General features: G+C 34.4%; 2 long non-coding RNA genes across 7 annotated transcripts in view; one reads left to right on the forward strand and one right to left on the reverse strand.

Moving 5' to 3' along the window:
• The window catches only part of LOC113603364 (uncharacterized), a 187,992-nt gene that overhangs the window by 122,674 nt on the left and 52,744 nt on the right, over positions 1–12,574 (forward strand). For 5 of the 6 annotated variants that reach the window (XR_008299838.1, XR_008299836.1, XR_008299834.1 and 2 more), the window contains 2 exons: positions 1,085–1,196; positions 5,171–5,322. This is a non-coding gene — a long non-coding RNA (uncharacterized LOC113603364). The remainder of the gene's footprint in view (positions 1–1,084; positions 1,197–5,170; positions 5,323–12,574) is intronic. The other variant, XR_008299839.1, reaches the window with a different exon arrangement.
• LOC128316247 (uncharacterized) overlaps positions 1–12,574 on the reverse strand; it is a 69,727-nt gene that overhangs the window by 6,741 nt on the left and 50,412 nt on the right. The gene's annotated exons all lie outside the window — the stretch shown is intronic.

Consider the following 12,574-nt stretch of genomic DNA (forward strand, 5'->3'; position numbering starts at 1 on the left):
GTAGCAATAGATTCTCTGCTGTCCTCTCTACTTTTTCAATCCCAGTGGTTATGACTATTATTCTAAATTCTTGTTCTGTTATATTGCTTAAATCGTTTTTGATCAATTCGCTAGCTGTAGCTGCTTCCTGGAGTTTCTTTTGAAACTCCATTTCGTCATTTTTGTTAGTCCTTGTGGTGGCTCCAAACTGCAAGGCACTTCTGCTGTGCTGTCTGGAGTAACTTGCGTTGGTGGGTGGGGCCACAGGGAGACTGGTGTGTACCTTATCTTCCCCTCTCCCAGGGGCAGGACTCACTGTGGAGTGGTGTGACCCCTGTCTGGGCTACTTCCACACTGCCATGCTTGTGGTGCTGCCTCTCTGGGATCTGGTCCAGGGCGTATTAGCTGGGGTGAATCCGCGAGGTGCACAGGGGCGGGAGTGTTAGGCTTAGGGTCAGTGGTCCCCTGTGGCAGGGACCCTGCAGCACTGGGAGGGAGGCAGGCTCTTAGGATGGATGGATTCACAGAAGCACAGGGTTGCAAGCAAGTTCAGTGACAGGAACCAGTTCCCTTTGGAATTTCAACTGGAGGATGGGAAAGGAAAATGGCGCTTGCCAGCGCCTTTGTTCCCCTACTGAACTCTGTCCTTCTGGGGCTCAACAAGTCTCCCTCCTGGTGTCCTCTAGCCCTCCCACTCTCCAAGAGCAGAGCTGTTGACTTTTAACATTCCAGATGTTAAGTCCTGCTGGTTGTCAGAACTCATGCAGTCCGGCCCCTCCGCTTTTGCAAGCCAGACTTCAGGGGCTCTGCCTTGCCAGGCGGGCTGCCCCTCCACCGCCCTGGCTCTGTCTTGCTAGTCCATGTAGCATGCGCTGCCTCTTTGCCCTTCCTACCCTTTTCTGTGGGACTCTTGTCTATGCTTGGCTCCGGAAAGTCCATTTTGCTCATCTTCTGGCAGTTTTCTGGGTTATTTAGGCAGGTGTGGGTGGAATCTAAGAGATCTGCAGGACGAGGTGAGCCCAGCATCCTCCTATGCTGTCATCTTCCTGTCTCCATGCAGCCCTTTTATTGTTTGTTGTGAGGAAGTTGTTCATCTGGTTTTCAGGTCGTTTTCAGAGGGAATTGTTGCACCTGTAGCTGTAGACTTGGTATGTTCATACAAGGAGGTGAATTCAGGATCTTCCTATGCTGTCATCTTGGACTGCCCAGATCACGAGGTGAGTGACAAAGGATGTGACTCGGGAACAGCCAGATGGGGGGGAGGAGGTGTGCAGCAAGGGCAGGCAGCTTCCCTGAGCTCGCCAGGCTGCCACTCTCCCTGCACCTCCACGTGGTCACCAATTGGAAGCTCCCTTATTGTAATTTTAAACTGTAATTAATAGGCATTTAGTATATTTGAATTGCTAAATGAAAGTCTTATACTACATTTGATGCTTAGTAATTTCAGAGTTACCTAAGAACAAAGGAAAATTGGAAGGAAAAAAGGCTTTCAGAGATTCAGAAGAAGTAACAATAGAAAATAATTAACATAATGAGAAATAATCCTTTTGGATCGCTTCACTAACTGAAGTTATGGTTACCCTTTAAACTACATAAAACCATTAAATATATTAGGGGGTTTAAGAGAAAAAAATGATGAAAGGTACTGTGAGTCATGACAGGATTTTAAGTGGCTACATGTATCAAACATGAGTAATGGCCTCTAACAGTTATATCAGAAACTACATCTTCAAAACTTCCTTGTAAGATTAAATATTATTTAAAATGGTATAAAGAAGATGAAAGGCAATAAAAGTAAAATATAATGGCCCAAATTTAGAAATTATTATTATTAGTTGTTGCTCCTAATGTAGTACTTCTAAAAATCCACCTTCTCTCTGTAACAAAGAGGCTGAGCAAATAATCTCTTAATTTGTTTTTCTTCTGTGATTAGACTAAGAATTGCATAGTGGGCTTAGAAATCACCCCCAACTCTGAATGACTTTTCATTTCATACCAGATTCCTTCCCAACCAAGTTACATTTGAAATTGATGATTCATCTTGAAATTAGGCCCATGAAGTTATTGAGTTGGTCAAGCTGAAATCTTGTTACAAAAGGCTATAAACTTACTGTTGAATGTAAAACCTTTCACTGTAAACAAAATATGGCATAATTTAAAAAAAGCTGAAAACAGTTGGAAAATTTTCTGAAAGAGAAACTGAATGAAAGAAACTTCTTAGTGAAAGCCTACTAAAACAGATACAAATAAGCAAGGAAACACAGTAGCAGAAATTCAACACCTACCATTATATCTTAACAGGTCGAGAAAGAAAACAAATTTAAAAATCACTACCACTCTTAAACTCTATAATATCTCCGCTTCTCCCAGTATTAGAGGGGAAGAAAGGGGAGTGATCAAAATCTGATACTCATTCTTATTACCACCCAAAATGATACTGTGGAAGACCCATCTTGAGTATGTGGGCAGGAAGTATATAAAGAGAGGTTGAAAACTCCTCTAGCATACATGTATAACTACCGTTCAATGTGTCACTGCTGCTATCCATCACTATTCTTTAAAGCTAAGAGGATACTTCTAAAGAAAAGGCAGCTAGTTTAAATTGCTCTTGAGACTTTGTCTTCAACTCATGGATTAGATAGATGTGATTTTTATTTTCTAAATATTTGGAGATTTTTTGCCTACCTCTCTAATATTGACGTCTAGTTTAATTTTGTCTCAGTCCAAAAGCATATTATAGTAATTTCTGTTTTTAAATTTATTAAGGTTTGTTTTATACTCCTGGATGCAGTTTACATAGATGTCTGCTCCGTTTGTACTTGAAAAGACTGTGTATTCTACTATTGTTAGATGGAATGCTCCAGAACTCTCAAAGAGATCCAAGTGATGGACAGTTGCTTGGGGGTTATCTATTTTTTTATTCATTTTCTGGCTACTTGTTCTGTCAATTTCTGAGAGAGGCATGTTAATGTCTCCAATCATAATTAAAAATCCATTTATTTTTCCTTTTGTTTTTATCCATTATTTCCCCATGTGTTTCGATACTTTTTTTTTTAATGTTTGTTTATTTTTGAGAGAGAGAGAAAGTGACAAGAGTGTGAGTGGAGGAGGGGAAGAGAGAGAGGGAGACACAGATCCAAAGCAGGCTCCAGGCTCTGAGCTGTCAGCACAAAGTCCAACATGGGGCTCAAATCCAGTAACGTGAGATCATGACCTGAGCCGAAGTCAGACACTCAACCAACTGAGCCACCCAGGCATCCTATTTGATACTGTCTTGACACGTGGATACAAATTTAAGATTCTTTAGTCTTTTGGGTAAAATTTACCCGTTTCATCATTTGTTTCCTATCTATCTCTGAAAAAGTTTCTTGTACTGAAATGTAATTTATGTGAAATTAATATAGTTTCTTGAGATTTATTTTGGTTAATGATTTCATCTTTCTTCATCCTCTTACCATACATAACCTATCAATATCTTATATTTGTAGTGGATTCTTATTGACAAATATAGTTGGGTCATTATTGTTTTATATAAGATTCTCTTTTGACTAGTGGGTTTAGATCATTGACATTCACAATGACTATTGATGTGACTGGATTATATTGTAGCATCTTGTTATCTGTTTTCTATTTTCTCCATTTGATCCTTCCTTGTAACTTTTTTCTCTTTTTCTGTCTTCTCTGGTTTTAATTTAGCAGTTTTTAATGAGCCCATTTAATCTAATTTATTGGTTGTATTGTCTTAACACATTTTTTACTGGTTGCTCTGGGGTTCACAATATACATTTAAAAATAACCTGCAACAGTTGTAACATAATATTATATCACCTTGTGTGCAGTGTAAGAAATTTTTAATTGTGTAAAACCTATTCTCTCTTCCATCCCTTATGCCATTGTTTTCCTGAATTTTATGCTGTAAACACCTAATATATAATTCAGCCTGGTTTTTATCAGTTATGTTTTCAAAAACTACAAATAAGAAAAAAATATTGTATGTACTTTTTTTTTTCCATTTTCAATATTCTGATGTTCTATTTTCTGAATGATCCTGTCCCTTTTTCCTAAAGACCATTCTCAAACATTTCTTTCACAGTAGGTCTAATAGCAATGGGTTCCCTTAGTTTTTGTTTCTTTGAAAGCATTTATTTCTCCTTAAATTCTGAATAATGTTTTCATTATAGAATTCTGCATTGACCACTTTTTTATTCAGCACATTAAAGATACCACTCTCCTGTCTTGTTTAAGGTTTTCTGATGAACAGATTGCTATAATTCTTAATCCTTGTCCTTCTATAAATAGTATATTGTTGTTGTCATGGTTGCTGTTAATATTTTTTCTTTTCATTGGTTATCATTGGTTTTTAACAAGTTAAATATGATATGCATAGTTTTGCTGTCTCTTAGATTTGTGGTTTGCTCTCTAACTTTGGAAAATACTCAGCATTATTTTCTTCTATATTGTTATCTGTTTATTCTACTTATAATATTCTGATTACCTATGTGTTGAATTCTGACATTGTCACAGTGAAAGTAATGGCTAGAAAGAGGGAGATTGATTGTCTCTGACCAAATGTTAACCAAAACATCTACCCATGATTAGGAGTAAATTACAATACAAACTGATATTTCAAGTAACAAATGAGTTATCTTTGTCATTTTCTATCAACGAGAGCACATTTACTAAGAATTTCTCACCAGAAATATAATGGGAGTCCTGAAATACAGTTGCAGATGGATTTAGATCATTGAAACTGCTATTTTGAACTCAAATTTTAGCCTCCTTAAATGTTAGCTTGAGTTCTAGGCTTATTTCCTACTATTTCAAATCATGGGCATCTCACATCTAGCTGAAGAAGAGATGAATTTATTTTCATCATTTTTTTAAGTTTAGAAAATAAGTTTTTTTCCATAAACTATCCCCTCAGCAGGAAATTTTTTCTTTTTGTGATATTAATCAAGATTGACTAAAGTAAGTATTTGCTCACTGTAATGGAGAGTGGAAAAGCTATTATCTGAAAATAATAGCTTTCATAGTAAAAGATGAGCTCAGGCAAGAAAATATGTAGATAAAAGGTTTTTGAGTAGGTAAGTATTGACACTATCGAACACACTTTTCCCCAAAATCTCCTGCAATGGAAGAGATGGATAAAATCTACAGTGCTTAACCCATCAAGTCGCAATTTCACTTTAAGGACAAGTGTCTTGGATTACATGGATGTCCAGTATTACCACCTCAGTGACGTCATCCTGGTTCATGCCATCAAGATTCTCAATGACTGTAAAAGACTTGGAACTGTGTTCTCAAATTCTCACCTTAGGACCTATCGTCTCTTCTCCTTTCAAGGTAATTTACCCGGTCTGCAGTTCAGGATCTAGGATTTTATTTTATGTCTGTCCTTGATAAAATACAAGCTGAATTAGGGTAGGGATATTTGGAATTTCCATTGTTGTACAATGGAAAAATCTAAAAATAAAATTAATTTTTAAAAAATTAAAATAAAAAGGGATCTTGACAAGCTAAGTAAACTAAGAATGAGAAAAACATCACTAGGAATGAAAATGAAAGGTGGAGTGAGAGATGTGAACATGATGGAGTAAAGACACTCCAAAAAAGCCACAAAAGTAGCCACAAATTGTCAGAATTCCAAAAATTAACCTGAGACTTCAGCCATGAGGTGGCATTTCATCAAGAAAAATGGAATGGCTGAATCTTAGCATCAACAACATGCTTTGTGGTATTTCATCTCTTCTAGTTTCATCCACCACTTGATGTCTAAAGAGTAGCTTTAGAAAGATAATAGGCCACACTCCTGGTATCAGAGGAAGCACAATAGCACTGCAGCTCTTTCCAAACTTTATTTCCAAAGAATAGTAATTACTTGACCTGAGTTGTGGTTCTCTGGAAGACTCTACTAAAATAGCTTATTTTATTTCACCTTATTTGAACTTGCTGAGTGCTAAAAGCTTCTCCCCAAGAGGTATTTGTCAAATGTTATAACACCCTGACTGCCTAGAGTGATTTAGAAGAGTTGGGCACACAAAAGATTAACCAAAATCTTGAAAAAAAAATTTTTAATGTTGATTTATTTTTGAGAGAGACAGAGACAGAATGCGAGTGGGTTAGGGGCAGAGAGAGAGGGAGACACAGAATCCAAAGCAGGCTCCAGGCTCTGAGCTGTCAGCACAGAACCCAACGCAGGGCTTGAACTCACAAGTTGTGAGATCATGACCTGAGCCGAAGCCAGACGCTCAACCGACCGAGCCACCCAGGCACCCCAGATTAACCAAAATCTTAAAAGGGAAAGGTGAAGAATGAGATGTGTGTAGGGGCTTTAAAAAAAACCTGACATATTCCTAGGAAGCATCATGCATTCAAAGAGTTGTGTTCATGTTCAGGGAATTTAAAAAAAAATGAGAAGGTCTTAATGATATATAGATATTTGATATATCCTGAGGCTCTGCACAGCAGAAAATGAAGGTTAAGTCCGGGTTCAAAATTCCTGGTTGTGTGTTGAAGATGTGTCCTAACAGTCACACAGAGCCCCTCTGCAAAGACTGGGAGATTTATTCCAAGAATTTTTAAAAATCCATAATTAGTTATTATCTGATCACTAACCAAACTAAAATAAATTTAATGGCCACACACTATAAAGAAACAGACTTTAAAATTTGTTTAGAAATGTCATTAACTAAATAACAAAAAAGTAAGCAGCAACAACAAACTCTGCGTAGGAGGAGCATCTGATTTCCAGAGTTGTACCTTACATTACTTGAAACCCATATTTTTCATCAAAATATTATGATATATATGAAGAACCAAGCAAGTATTACCCATCCAAAAGAAAAATAATCAATAGGAACCATCCCCAAGGAAGCCTCAATTACTGTAAATTAGCTATTTTAAGTGTGTTCAAAGAGCTAAAGGAGATCATGTCTAAATAACTAGAGGAGCACATGAGAATGTTCTGTCAACAAACACAGAATATCAATAAGGAGATAGAAATTATGAAAAAAGGATCAAATATAAATCCTACAGTTGAAAACTACAGTAGCTGAAATAAAAATTCAGTAGAAAAGATCAACTGCAGACCTGTGCAAGCAGAAGAAAGAATCAGCAAACCTGACAAAAGATAAATTCAGAGTATCCAGTCTGAGGAATAAGCAAAGAATGAAAAAAGATAAATGGAACCTCAGAGACCTGTGGGAAACCATCAGATGCACCAACATCAAGTGGACAATTGAAAGAACTAAAGGCAGAAAGAGATATTTCAATAATATTTGGACATTTCAATACCCAATTTTCAATAATGTATAAAATAAATAGGCAGAAAATATAAAAAAAATAGAAGACTTTAACATTACTAGTGAACTAGAACTAAAAGACATTCTACCCAACAAAAGAACACATTCTTCTCAAGTACTCAAAGAACATTTTCTAGGATAGACCATATGTTTCTTAATAAAACAAGCCTCAAAAATTTTAAAGGATGGAAATCATATAAAGTATGTCCTCTGAACATATTAAAGGAATTAGAAATCAGTAACAGAAGGAAATTTAGGAAATTTAAAAATATGTGGTTCTTAAACAACAAATTAACCAAAGAGTCAAATAATGAACCGTAGTGGAATTACAAAATACTTGGTAATATCAGTACTTATTGCAGGCAATAAAATTAGTGCTCAGATGGACATTTATAGCTATAAATGTTTCCAATAAAAACGAACATCCCAAATCAGTAACCTAATCTCCTACTTTTATAATAATGGAGTAAAATTCAGTAATCCAATGCAAGAAAAAGAAGGAAGAAGTAAATATTAGACAACAACAAAAATAAAATATAGAGAAAATTGAACAAAACCAAAAACTGATTCTTTGCAAAGATACACCCAATTCCAACAAAGGAAAAAGAAAAGTTTCAATTGTTGAAATCAGGAATTAAAAATGTATCTTAACTACAGACTTTACAGAAATAGAAGTGGATTATAAGGGAATGTTTAAAAAAGGTATATGCCAAACAATTAACCGATAGTGAGTACATTTCTATAAAGACATAAACAGATTAAATTAGTAATAAAAACAACTTTACAAACAATCATTCAGGACCAGATGACCTCACTGGTACATTCAACCAAATAATTAAAAGAGTAACACTAATACTTCTTAAATACCTATTTGTTAAAAAGAAGATATATAGGAACACTTCTTAACTCATTTTAGGAGGCCAATATTATCTTGGTAAAGTCAGACAAAGTTCTCACAAGAAAATATAGTATGCCAGTGTCCTCTATGAATATTGACACAGATATTCTCAGCAAAATATTAGAAAAGCAAATTTAAAGGATTATATATATGATGTATATATATACATACATATATATGTAATACAGTATTATATACTATAAACAAGTGGGAGTTATCTCACAAATGTGAGGATGGGTCAACATACAGAAATCAATCAATGTAATATACCATATTTATAGAATAACGGGGGAAATGGAAAAATATTTACATATTTATCATAGTAGATGCAGAAAAATATTTTTGATAGAGGATAGCTACAGTAAATCCACAATCAACACCATTCTTAATGCTGAGAAACTGAAAGCTGTTACTTAAGATCAGGAAAAAGACAAAAAAAGTCTGCCCTTGTCCATTTTATTCAACATGGTATTGGACGTTCTAGACAGGGCGATAAGAGATAGTTTTACTTTTTACAATCAAGTCTGAGTATTTTTATTTCTTTTGCTTACCTATTTGCAGCTGACATGATTTTATACATGAGAATTCTTGAAGAATCCAAAAAGATAATAAAAATGATAAGTTCAGTAAGGTTGCAAAACAAAAAAATTAATGCACAAAACTCAATTATATTTCTATATGCTAGCAATTTATAATTCATTCATAAAATTAAGAAAACAATTCCATTTATAATAGCATGAAAAATAAGATAATTAGAAATAAGTTAAACAGGCAGGTAAAAAATTTGTACACGTAAAACCACAGGAAATTAAAGACCTAAATAAATGGAAAGACTCCTCATGTTTATGGATAGGCAGTTTTAATATTGTGAAGATAGCAATACTTCCTATACATATTCAATATAATTTTTATCAAAACTCCAACTACTTTTTTTTTACAGAAATATACAGGATGATCCTAATAATCACATAGATACATAAGAGACTGAGAATAGTACCCCCCCCCCCCGCAAATCTAGAAAAAGTAGAAATCTATAGGACTTATGTATCCCAACTTCAAAACCTAGTAACACAGCTACAGTAATAAAATGTGTTACTAACATAAGGATAGACAAAACAATAGAATAGAGTTTGGATTCCAGACATAAAACATCCCTTTTATACTCAGTCGATTTTCAACAAAGGTGTTAAGAAAATTTAATGGTGAAAAGAATCACCTTTTTAACAAACCATCTTTTTATCTAGTTGCTGGGACAACTGGATATTCATGTGTAAAGGAATGAATCTGAAACCCTACCTTCTACCACATATAAAAATTAACTCAAAATTGATCACATATGTACATTATTTTTAATTATGACAACAAAATTATAAAACTCTTAAAAGAAAACATAGTTATAAATCTTTGCAATATCATATTAGGGAGTTTTTGAGATAGGACACCAAAAATGAAGCAACCAAAGAAAAATTACGATACACTGGAACTCATCAAACATAAAACCTTTTGTGTATCAAACAGAATGGAAGAAAATATTTGCAAGTAATACATATGATAAAAGTCTAGTATCCAAAATCTATAGAGAACTCTCATAGCCCAACGTAACAAGATACATCAATTAAACATGGGAAAAGTATTTCAATAGATATTTCTCCAAAGAATATATACAAATGGCCAATAAGCACATGTAAAGGGACTCAGCATCATTGTCATTAGGAAATAAAAACCAAAGTAATACATAATGTGCTACCACTGCACACACAAAAACCAAAAAGGAAATGGTATAATAATGTAAAAACAAATATAAAACAGGAAGCATTGCCAAACATGTGGAGTAATTGGAACTCTCATGCATTGCTTGTGGAAATATGATTTCAGTCAAAACAGAAAATGGTTTGGTAGTTCCACAAAAAGTTAGACTTGCTACATAACTTAATGTTTCACTCCTTGGTATATAGACATCAAATAACAATTAAAAATTGAAAACAGGTACTCAAATAGAAATTAATACATGAATGTTAGAACAATATTCATAAAAGCTAAAAGATTGAAGCAGCCTAAGGGTCCATCAACAGATGAAAAAATATATATTAATATGAATACATATGTATATATATTATATAAATATATTTTATATGCATATAGATTATACTATAATCATACAATTATGTAATATATAATTATATTAATAGAACTTACAGTATATAAACATATATATATTTATATAAAATTCATTTTATAAATATATATGAATATTATTCACCCATAAAAAAAGAATAAACAATTGATACATACTACAACATCAATGGACCTTGGAATCATTATGCTGTGAAAGAAGCCAAAGCCACATATTTTATAATTCCATTTATATAAGATATTCAGATTTAGCAGATCCATATAGTCAGAAAGTATACTTTCCCCTGGGTGCAAAGGGGAAGGGGGAGAGAAACTTACTGATAACTGGGATGGGGTTTCTTTTTGGAGTATTAAATATTCTAAAATTACTTGTGATGGTTGTACAACCTTGGCCATATACTAAAAACCACTCAAGTTTTCACTTTAAAGTGGTGGATTTTATGTATTTAAATTATATCACAATAAATATACACTTACATAATGCAAAATTGTGCAAAAATCTAGGAACATTATAATTGTCAAAATTCTTAGGATGAATGGTATGATGAAAACCCAATAATTGTGATCGCTACATGAACTCAGGAAATATCACTATCATAAGGCTTTTGCAGTAAGGTCAACAATAAATAAGTGAAAATCTATAGTAACAGTGTTGCATTTTTAATACAGAATATATCTAAATATAGAACTAAAGCTAAAGAGTTTTGTGAATTATGAATAACAGAATATAACAGATTGACTCATACAGGATAGGTGATATAAAAAATGTTGCATCTACAAAAATACCAATTTCACACAGTTTACCACAAAGATGTTATAGAGACAAAGTAAAAATTATATTTTAAAAAGTGTAGAGAAAGAGGTGACAGAAAATGATAGCATGTCAATTTCTGTATTTTTTCCTAATGATGTGACAAATTATATAGTCAAACTGATAACTGCGGGAAAATTTTAATGTCTTATTTAAAATGATAAGCATTAAAGATAAAGTAAGCTATGTTAACAGAAGAACAAAATATAATTAACAATAATTGAGAGATTGAAATTGGAAAATTGAGAGGAGGTAAGGAAATATTTTAACTGTAAGAATTTTCTAATCTTACATTCTTAAAAAATGTAGCTAAATACTTGACACCAGAAAGGGAATAGGAACCTAAATAGAATGGAATTAACAAAAAAGAATAGAACCAAATTCATGTTAGACTTTATAATTATATTTGAATAATAAATTAGTGGCAAAAAATTGGACATTTCAACTGTTTTTATCATAACTATTCAGGATAAAACATGGTTCTCCTCTTCCTTGTGTATGTCAAAGATAAATAATTACAGATGATTTGTAAAAGAAGTCATAAATGCAACACACCATGTATGTTGTATATTATACATTCAGTATTTGGTATTATGTTTTTGGAAAGAAATATGACAATGTCAATCAAAATGTAAAATGTTAATTATTTTATTTTATTTTATTTTAATTTTTTAACGTTTATTTATTTATTATTGAGAAACAGAGAGACACAGAGCGTGAGCAGGGGTGGGGTAGAGAGAGGGGGAGACACAGAATCTGAAGCAGGCTCCAGGCTCTGAGATGTCAGCACAGAACCCGACGCGGGGCTCGAACTCACAAACTGCCAGATCATGACCTGAGCTGAAGTCGGTTGCTCAACCAACTGAGCCACCCAGGCACCCCTTAGATTCAATAATGTAACTTCTAGAAATTCATCCTGGATATTCACAGAAAAAATAGGAAAACACGGAAATGTATGCACAGAATTTTTTCATAATAGCCAAAGTTTGGAATTGACTTGAATGACCATCAGTAGCAAATTACTGTTTTTGAAAACTCTGTAGAGTATATGTGAAGGAGATTTATTTACTAATTTCAGAATGTGAGCTACAAGGACAGGGATCTTCAGATTTTTACAGGAACAAGAGTGCTGGCAGATGCCCTTTCCCTTACCCTCCTTCAGTATAGACAGCAGCAACCAGACCTAACATTCCATCTCTCTTGCTAGTACTACATGCCCCACCCTCATGTTGCCCCTCAGCCTCCCCTCATCCAACCCACCAGCCTCAGCAGGCCCTCTGGAGTGGCTCCTACCCTACCACACCCTGCAAGCAGTCCCTGCAGGAACCTCCACCACCTTAAAGTGACTCCTGTCTGTGGAGGGGGGAAATAAGCCCACATACCAGTGCCCCGGCCGTTCCTGCAGCCAGGTCTTGTAGCTGGCTACAGAAGGAGCAAGATTTGCCCTTCTGC

This window comes from Acinonyx jubatus, chromosome A1 (genome assembly GCF_027475565.1).
Source record: "Acinonyx jubatus isolate Ajub_Pintada_27869175 chromosome A1, VMU_Ajub_asm_v1.0, whole genome shotgun sequence".
Taxonomy (NCBI): Eukaryota; Metazoa; Chordata; class Mammalia; order Carnivora; family Felidae; genus Acinonyx; species Acinonyx jubatus.